The 10,146-nt window shown below is 43.4% G+C and overlaps 1 pseudogene; it reads left to right on the top strand.

Moving 5' to 3' along the window:
- The first annotated feature begins 8,372 nt into the window (after positions 1-8,372).
- LOC145416149 (5S ribosomal RNA) lies at positions 8,373-8,488 on the top strand (annotated as a pseudogene).
- The last annotated feature ends 1,658 nt before the right edge of the window (positions 8,489-10,146 follow it).

Below are 10,146 nucleotides of genomic sequence, written 5' to 3'. Positions count from 1 at the left end.
TAGCTACTTGCAAAAAATAATTGAGAAAAGCAATAATATAATTTTGGTGGGTGAGTTTAATTGTAAAGAGGTGAACTGGGAGGAATGGTACTCGGGAGGCGGCGAGGATTCGTGGGGCACTATGTTATTAAATATAATAATGAATGAGAGGGCAAAGGAAGGAGTGTGTATAGTTGTGAGTAAAAGATGGAAGAAGAGCATAAGACAGTATGGATCAGTTGGGTCAAGGATTGTGTGGGTAAAGTTGAAAGTTGGAATACAAATGTGGGCGATTGTGTGTGTGAATGCGCCAACGCAAGATCGTGCTAGAAGAGTGAGAGAAGAGTTCTGGACAAATGTGGAAGTGTGCATGGAAAAGTTTGGAAGGAATGAGAGAGTGTTTTTGATTGGTGATATGAATGGTAAAGTTGGTAATGTGAAGGTGGATGGAATAGTTGGTGAGTGGGGTGTGCCTGCCGAGATAGATGAGAATGGGAGTGCGTTAGTGGACATTTGTGCTGGGAGGGGGTTGGTGATAGCCAATACCCTCTTCAGGCATAAAGTGATCCACAGGTATACATGGCGAGTGATGAGAAGGGTGGGTGGTGAACTGAATGAAAGGAAGGCAATGATTGATTATGTGTGTGTGGATGAAAGGATGCGAAGATGTGTAAAGGATGCAAGAGTGTATAGAGGTTGGGGGAGTAGACTTTCTGACCACTACTTGGTGGTGGCCAGAATTAGGATGCAAGTGAGATGGAGGAATAGAAGAAGGGAAAGACGAGAGGAAGGAGTAGTTGCAAGGAGAGTGGAAAGGTTACAAGAGGATGAGAAAAAGGCAGAGTATATGAGAGAAGTGGAGGAACGATTGGGCAAATATGAATTGGAGCAGATGGGAGACGTGGAAGGTGTGTGTAAGATATTTACAGAAGAAATATGTGCAGCATGTGATGTGGTGTGTGGAAGGAAGAGAAGACGGAGGGGAGTGCAAGGAACAGCGTGTTGGACTGAAGAGGTGAAACAGGCTGTGGCACAAAAGAAGAAAGCATACAATGAATGGGTGAGAAATAGGGGCGTGGAAGAAGTTGAGAGGCGGAAGAGAGAGTTATATGTGGAAAGGAAGAGAGAGGTGAAAAGATTAGTAAGAGAGAGTAAGTTGAGAGTGGATGAGGAATTTGGAAGGAATTTGAGTGTAAAGTGGAGGGACTGTAAGAAAATGTTCTGGAGAGAAGTGAAAAGAGTAAGACAGAGTGGAAGTGAAGTTAGCAGGGGAGTGAAAGATAAAAATGGTAGATTACTAGTGGAGAAGGGAGAAAAAGTGAGCAGATGGAGAGAACACTTTAAGGAATTGTTGAACGTAGAGGATGGAAGTAATGCGAGTATAAGTGGCTGGGGAATGGCTGGGAGAAGGAGGGAGGTGAGAAGACAGGAAGAAATCAGTAGGATAGAAGTTGTGGAAGCAGTGAAGAAAGTTAAATCGGGGAAAGCCCCAGGAATTGATGGAGTGTGTGGTGAAATGCTGAAGCATGGGGGAGAGATAGTAGTAGAATGGATGTGGAAGATGTGCAGATTGGCCTGGGAGGAAGGTCAAGTCCCGGAGGATTGGAAGTCAGGTATAATTATTCCCTTGTACAAAGGAAAAGGGGAAAAAGAAGTGTGTGGTAATCATAGGGGCATTTGTCTTCTTAGTATAATAGGAAAAGTGTATGGTAGGATACTTATAGACAGAGTTAGAGAAAGAACAGAGAAATTAGTTGGAGAAGAAGAGGGAGGCTTTAGGAGGGGAAGAGGTTGTGTAGATCAGATATTCATTCTTAGATCTTTAGTGGAAAAGTTTCTAGAGAAGGGAAAGAAGTTGTATGCGGCTTTCATGGATTTGGAGAAAGCATATGACAGGGTGGATAGACAAGGATTGTGGAAAGTGTTAAGAATATATGGAGTAGATGGGAAGTTGTTGCATGCTGTAAAGAGTATGTACGATGGTGCAAAGGCTGCAGTGCGTGTGGATGGTGAACTAAGTGAATTTTTCTCTTTGAAAGTTGGTTTGAAACAGGGATGTGTCATGTCTCCATGGTTGTTCAATCTGTACATGGATGGGGTAATAAAAGAGGTACAAGGTAGGGTAGTGGATGTTGGAGTGGCCCTGGTGAGAGAGGATAGTGTTTGGAAACTCCCTGTGCTGTTGTTTGCAGATGATACTGTGTTGTTGAGTGAAGACGAAGGGGAGCTGCAAGGCTTGGTGGATGAGTTTGAGAGAGTGTGTAAGAAACGGAACCTAAAGGTGAATGTAGGGTAGAGTAAAGTGATGGTCTTTGAGAGAGGTGAAGTTAGTGAATGTACAGCGAGGTTAGATGGTGAGGAATTGGAAAATGTGAGTACGTTTAAGTATTTGGGTAGTGTGATGAGTAAGGATGGAGGTTTGGAGGGTGAAGTGCGTGAAAGGGTACAGCAGGGAAGAAAGGTTGCTGGTTCCTTGAAAGCAGTGATAAGAAACAGGGAAGTGAGCATGGAAGTGAAAAAGTTACTACATGACAGTATTGTGATACCAACTCTAACGTACGGAAGTGAAGCTTGGATATTTTTGGAAGGACTCAAATCAAGAGTGAGAGCAGTGGAAATGAGTTATTTAAGAGGAGCCTGTGGAGTCACGTGGAGAGACAGGCTGACGAATGAGGATATAAAGGAGCGTTGTGGTGTGGATGTGGATGTGATAGGAAGCGTTATGAGGAACACACTGAGGTGGTTTGGCCATGTGGAGAGGATGGAGGGTGAAAGACTGACGAAGAGAGTGTATGTGAGTGAGGTGGAGGGGGGAAGAGGGAGGGGGAGTGCGAGGATGAGATGGAGGGATGGGGTGGAGAGGTATATGAGAGAGGGGGGTGTGAGTTGGGAGCAGGGCAGTGAAATGGCAGGGGACAGGGCGACTTGGAGGCGATTTGTTTGTGGCCACCCCAAAAGGGATTGAGGCGTCTGGCAATGGATAGATAGATAGAGATAGAATAATGTGATGACGCAATGGGTCAAAGAAGAGACACAGTTTCGAGGTGAGGACACACCAGCAAGGTTAGATTTACTGTTCACCAAAGAACCCAATGTAATAGAATCATTGGAATATCTCTGTCCTTTGGGAAAAAGTGATCACATGGTCATTGAGTTCCAGATATTAGGAAATGTCGAGCCAAGAGACGAGCTTCATAGACAGGGAAGATACAACTTTGGGAAAGCAAATTTTACAGGATTGAGAAACTTTTTTGAAAATGCGGATTGGAGAAAATTCAGAGAAACAAGAGAGATACAGAGGAAGTGGGATATCTTTCTAGACCTCTATAATTTGGGAGTGGAAAAATTTGTACCAAGAGTAAGAGGGAAAGAAAACAGGAAAAAGGAGTGGTTTAATAGAAGGTGTATGATAGCAAAAAAAGAGAGAGATAAGGCGTGGAACAATTGGAGAAAGAGAGGTAACGACAGAACAAAGGAAGAATATAAAAGAACAAGAAATGCATACACAAGAATACGTAGAGAAGAAGAAAGGAATTTTGAAAAAGGTATAATTGACAAATGCAAGGATGAACCCAAACTGTTTTATTGATTTGTTAATGGCAAACTGAAACAAAAGGAAGGAATCACCAAGCTGAAAGTAGAAGGAGAGGTCTTTAAGGATGCGGCAATGCAAGCAGAAATAATGAACAAACGTTTCCAGTCAGTTTTCACTAAAGAAAAGGAGCTTGTGGAAGGGGAGGGAGTGATTAGAAATGTTCCAGTGATAAAAGATATAAAAATGGAGGTACAGGAAGTGTATAAATTACTGGAAACTCAAGATGTAAGGAAAGCCCCAGGACCTGATGGAATTTCTAATTGGGTACAGAAGGAATGCAGAGAACAACTGGCGGATAAAATTCACAGCTTAATTGTATGCTCACTGGAAGAGGGGAAAGTGCCAAAAGAATGGAAGAGGGCAAATGTGGTACCAATTTACAAGGGAGGAAACAGGGAAGAACCCCTGAATTATAGACCAGTGTCTCTAACCAGCATGGTCGCAAAATTGTGTGAGAGAATCCTGAAAGACAGATGGATAAAATATCTGGAAGAGATGAATATTTTGGCTGAATGTCAGTTTGGATTCAGAAGTGGAAGGTCATTGTCACGGGGTTTTTATAATATCACTGGGTTTTTAAAATAAATGCTTAAATATTATTTAATTGATAATAATAATCAGTACCATTGAAGAGCAGAGACAATGATTGTCTTGCTACATCAAGCAACGATTACTTTATGCTGACTTGCTACGATTCTCTAAGAACGAGAATTTATAAACTTTCTCAACAGTATGCAGCAGAGACTAATTACTCACAATTGATGAATTACTGTACTGTTAACCTCTGGAGAAAGTTACTTCACCCCTGACAATAAATAACTAATACTAATAATAATAATCAGGTCCTTGCTGATGCTTAACTCCTATGGCACAACGGATTTTAAGTTAATACAACAAGACTGGTTTAAGTACCAGTTATGAATAGTAAAACGTTTATGCAAGCTAGGAACTATATGGAAAATAAGCTTAATTTGGAGAAATGAAACAAGATTTTACTTTACATTGAACTCAAGAAAAAGAACTGTTAAATTTATTGATTACAAAAAATAAATTTAACGTTACAATTCAAATCAAATCAATGAGACGCACTCACTCACTCACACAAAAGCTAAATACTTACGCCTAGGACAAAACACCTTAACTAAACTCTTAAGACTACAAAATACAAAAAGGGAATACTGTAGTCGATGAATGCTTTGTATCACCCAAGGGGTGGGAGTTTGGAGAAACTGTCTCAGTGGAGTCTGGGTGCTAGGGACCTCTTCTCTCGCATTTCTGGAGCACAGGACCTCTCTCCGTCAGAGCAACAACTAGACTGCCTTCAAAATACATTGTATGGGCAGGACGCACAAGCCACCGGAAGAAGGCGTGGCTAATGGTTTAGGCAAGCAGAGGCGAACGATAAAGAAACAATTGTATCGCTCAGTAGAGCACTTAGTGACGTGCATTAAATCGGTCACTTTTGAAAGTGACGAATGTTTTGAAAAGTATACTCCGAAATGGAGAGAGAAATGGTTAACTGAGCGATACACAGTGAGTTTTCCACTAATAGTTCGTGGCTTCTCACAAAAGGGAAATGTTGCGAATTGATTCGTGACATTACGCCCCTACAAAATTAAATTTTTTCCTTATGGGAAAAAATTTGTGGATATATATATATATATGTACACATCCTAAGTCATTCACACAAGATTCACACTGTGGTGTGTGTGCTATCCTGCTACAGGAGAATGTCGCAGTCGCCAGTGAGCAAACCTCGTATTTACGTTAATAGAAGCAAGCTTGAGGGAAAAACTCCGTGACGACGGTGAAAATCCTGTACTTAGGTCAAACTGAGCGAAAATTCGCTACATTTACACTGACAACTAATTGTTGTGTAGCGTGGTGTATGTAATACACGGTGTAGGTGTGACAGTTGTAGTGTAACTGTACGTACGTGTAAAATGACACAGTAAATAATAATATGGCGACGACGAAGGCAGAGAAGAAGAGGCGGCAGCGTGCGGCAGACGATCAGCTGGCCGCACAGCAAAACTGCTAAACCCACTGCTGAACCTGCAAAACCAATTAAGGTGGAGCATCAAAAGTGTCAGTGAGAAAAAATTCTTATTACGTTACAATTACTCTCTCTGCCTAGCAATCAGTACATGCTACGAAAAGTACACTTGAGGTCGCCATTAATTTTAGCACACGATTAGTGTCAGCAAGTTGAGAATTCTTGTGCAAACTCGGGTCTTCCATAGCCTCGAACTGCACACGGGTCCTCAACCTGTGCCTTAACCTACAGTTCTTATATTAATATCGGAGAGGTGAGAATCCTTGTGTAAACTCGGGTCTTCCATAGCCTCAAGTCGCCTCTGCGGAGTTCTCACTTCCCCCTTAACCTACAGTACTTATATTAGTATCGGGGAGCTGAGAATCCTTGTGCAAACTTGGGTCTTCCATAGCCTCAAGTCACCTCTGCGGATTCTCACTTCCCCCTTAACCTACAGTACATAATATGTATGTACAGGCCCTGGACATAATGTGTCCTGTGGGGCCAATGGGCGAGACGTCAGGTCTGCACCCACTTCACCACTACCCTGTCTCTCAACTGACTCAGAGATTACAGGTGTGGTTATAAACGGCACAGAAAGGGCATATCCCTGATTAGTGGTGTTACTTTGACACACACTGCAGGAACGGACAAAACTATTTATGTCCCGTCCCATCCCTGGCCAGAAAAAGTCAGCTCGGATACGGCCCTGGGTCTTCCTTTTGCCCAAGTGACCTCCTGAGGCTGAACAATGACCCCATTCTAACACTGCTTGGCGGTACTTGGCGGGGACGACAAACTGCAGTCGAACCTTGCCCTCGGGTGTTCGTGACTCACGGTAGAGCCGTCCTTGTTTGCGAAGGAACTTGGCTTGACCTCCCCGTGAATACTTAATCACTCGACCCTTTTGTTTGTTCCGCACAGCAGCAAGTGTCGGGTCAGAATGTTGTTCTTGTACAACAAGTTGACTACACATCAGATCTTGCGGCGATTCAATGATCACTGGGGTGACACAGTCTGGAGCCTCAGCCATTGCTCGTGTTACCGCAGCAGCCGAAGTCTGAGTAGCGCCATCATCGGAGCAACAATCCTTGGCTCCTTGAATATTGCCTACTATAAGGTCGAATAGAGGCTCTGGCATGACAACTGCGAGTGTCGTACCAGTATAAAATGGAGATGCCACCTGGATACATGCCTCAGGGAACAATCTCACTGATCCATCAATAAGGTTTGCATGGATCTGTCGACCTGTGTACTGCTCAGGACAAACTAAACTCTGCTTAACAGAGCAACCTGAGGAACCATTGTCTCTCAGGACCTTCACAGGAATGCCTCCCACAAACCCTGGCTGAACAAGGAAGGTACTGTCACCTGTGGGAGGGCCTGTGGAGGAAGCAGCAAGCCATTCATGAGGCTGCTGAATTGATGCGGCAAACATTGTGCCTTGAGGGTTATATTGGGAAGATGGAACATTGGCCATCTGTGGAGGGGGGTTCACTGTCACTGTGGGACTAGTGAACTGTGGGGGAGAACCCGTACTGGTAGGGACGTGACCACCGTGCTGCTGCTGAGGAATGAAGGCTGCATTCGCTTCCTGCCTCTTTTGAGCTGGTGGTGAAAAAGTTTGTCCCGACGGTCGGTTGCGTGGCTGATACTGCTGCTGGTTAGGGTACTTGTTGTACCTCTTCCACTCAGGTTTCTGAGTGTTTTGCCCCTGGTCCTTCCACTGCGGTTTTGGACCTTGACCATTACTCTGAGAACGGCCTTGGTGCTGGGATTCAGTCTGAGACGGCTTCCCAGACTTGGCAGTATCTTTTCTGCTCCAGATGTTTTGCTTACGAGCTTGATACCCGTATGCAGTAAAGAATGTGTCAGCCTTTTCTGTCATTTGGCTGGCATCTTTCACCTGGCAGATCTTAAGCTGTGCTATGAGCTCAGCAGGCCACGACCTCTCTAGCTGTGTACGCAGCATAAGGTCAATTATCCCCTCACGCGTGGAGGGAGTTTCATCTTTCTCCATCCACTCATTTAAGTAAGCTGTGAGACGATCAAGGAACTGAACAGCTGTCTCCTTGTCTTGGAGACGAGCTCGCATGAACTGAACTTTGGCGTCGTCTACTGTGAGACCATACGCCTTAATGAGTGCAGCTTTCATCTCATATGTGAGATTGTCTCCACGAATTCTGTGGAGAATATCGAGGGCAGGGCCCTCAAATAGGCTAAGAAACTGAAGCCGCTTAGCTGCCTCATCCAGTTGATACATGTCTCCCATGTCTTCAAAACGAGCTATGTACGGCTCGATTCGCTCGCTTTCCTTGTATGAAAGAAGCTTGATGCGTGGGGTCGCCAGGACATGTGCAGGGAGAACGCTCGTGGAGCTTGGACCAACTGCACCAGACGTGTCTGAAGCCAAGGAATCTCGCTGGAGCTTCAGCACTTCAAGTTCATGTTTTTCTCGTGCCTCACGTTCGGCACGCTCGTATTCGCCCTGTTCTCGCTCTTGTTCATATGCACGCTCTCTTTCACGTTCCTCACGCTGTTCTCGCTCGTATTCGCGCTGAATCCTACGCTCTTCACAAGCATCTTTCTCACGTTCTTGCTCGTAATTGAACCGTGAGAGAACGTAACTCTGTATTTTCTCTGGGTCTGTGAGACCCATATCTTTGGCTTCCTGTACAAATACAGCGGTAGCCATGGCGCTAATTTATTAAGCAACCCGAAATTGAGTACTGACTGCTTAGCGACGAATACTAATAAACACAAGTAAAGAATACAACGTTGAGTACACCGCTTCCCCTCCGATCAGCGAAGTTAAGCAACGTTGGGTCTGGTTAGTACTTGGATGGGTGACCGCCTGGGAACACCAGATGCTGTTGGCATCCCTACGTGTCAAGTGGGGTTGGTGGAGGATTAGTGCCCCTCCCTGTAAAACAATTAACTCTAAGCCCTTGGCCACCCTGTTTGGGATACATGGCGTCTGGCAATGAATGAAAATGAAAAAAAAAGAATACAGACACAAGCTAGTGGTGACCAGTCTTATCTAGTTAACTGGCAAAGATTAAAGCAAAATTGCGAACAACTAAGAACTCTCAATAATTAACACAATCGGTACGGCGGCTACCCAGGAGCGAATAAAATCGTCTTGCGTTACCAAGAATAAACTAGAGTTAAGTACTCTATTGATTAATAAAGCAAAAATTCACTTGCTAAATCAACGGTAACCACCAGTAAACTTGTGCCTATAAACTTTAATTATAAATACCTAAATATGAATGAGTGAGCACTATCTCGTGAATAGCTTTAGGGCTAGGAGTTAATATCCTGGAATGAGGTCGCCAATTGTCACGGGGTGTTTTATAATATCACTGGGTTTTTAAAATAAATGCTTAAATATTATTTAATTGATAATAATATTCAATAATATTGAAGAGCAGAGACAATGATTGTCTTGCTACATCAAGCAACGATTACTTTACGCTGACTTGCTACGATTCTCTAAGAACGAGAATTTATAAATTTTCGCTGAATTACTGTACTGTTAGCCTCTGGAGAAAGTTACTTCACCCCTGACAATAAATAACTAATACTAATAATAATAATCAGGTCCTTGCTGATGCTTAACTCCTATGGCACAACGGATTTTAAGTTAATACAACAAGACTGGTCTAAGTACCAGTTATGAATAGTAAAACGTTTATGCAAGCTAGGAGCTATATGGAAAATAAGCTTAATTTGGAGAAATGAAACAAGATTTTACTTTACATTGAACTCAAGAAAAAGAACTGTTAAATTTATTGATTACAAAAAATAAATTTAACGTTACAATTCAAATCAAATCAATGAGACGCACTCACTCACTCACACAAAAGCTAAATACTTACGCCTAGGAAAAAACACCTTAACTAAACTCTTAAGACTACAAAATACAAAAAGGGAATACTGTAGTCGATGAATGCTTTGTATCACCCAAGGGGTGGGAGTTTGGAGAAACTGTCTCAGTGGAGTCTGGGTGCTAGGGACCTCTTCTCTCGCACTTCTGGAGCACAGGACCTCTCTCCGTCAGAGCAACAACTAGACTGCCTTCAAAATACATTGTATGGGCAGGACGCACAAGCCACCGGAAGAAGGCGTGGCTAACGGTTTAGGCAAGCAGAGGCGAACGATAAAGAAACAATTGTATCGCTCAGTAGAGCACTTAGTGATGTGCATTAAATCGGTCACTTTTGAAAGTGACGAATGTTTTGAAAAGTATACTCCGAAATGGAGAGAGAAACGGTTAACTGAGCGATACACAGTGAGTTTTCCACTAATAGTTCGTGGCTTCTCACAAAAGGGAAATGTCGCGAATTGATTCGTGACAGTCATGTGTTTCAAACTTGTTGAGCTTTTACTCAAGAGTGATTGATGTGGTACAGGAGAGAGATGGTTGGGCGGATTGTGTGTACTTAGACTTAGAGAAGGCCTTTGACAAGGTACCTCATAAGAGACTGATGTGGAAACTAGAATATATAGGAGGACTAAAGGGGAAACTTCTGGA

The sequence above is a fragment of the Coenobita brevimanus genome, chromosome 104 (genome assembly GCF_032717465.1).
Source record: "Coenobita brevimanus isolate Jiangsu-jjx chromosome 104, ASM3271746v2, whole genome shotgun sequence".
Taxonomy (NCBI): domain Eukaryota; kingdom Metazoa; phylum Arthropoda; class Malacostraca; order Decapoda; family Coenobitidae; genus Coenobita; species Coenobita brevimanus.
Note: the sequence above shows the minus strand (reverse complement) of the source record. Positions and strands in the feature narration are given on the sequence as shown.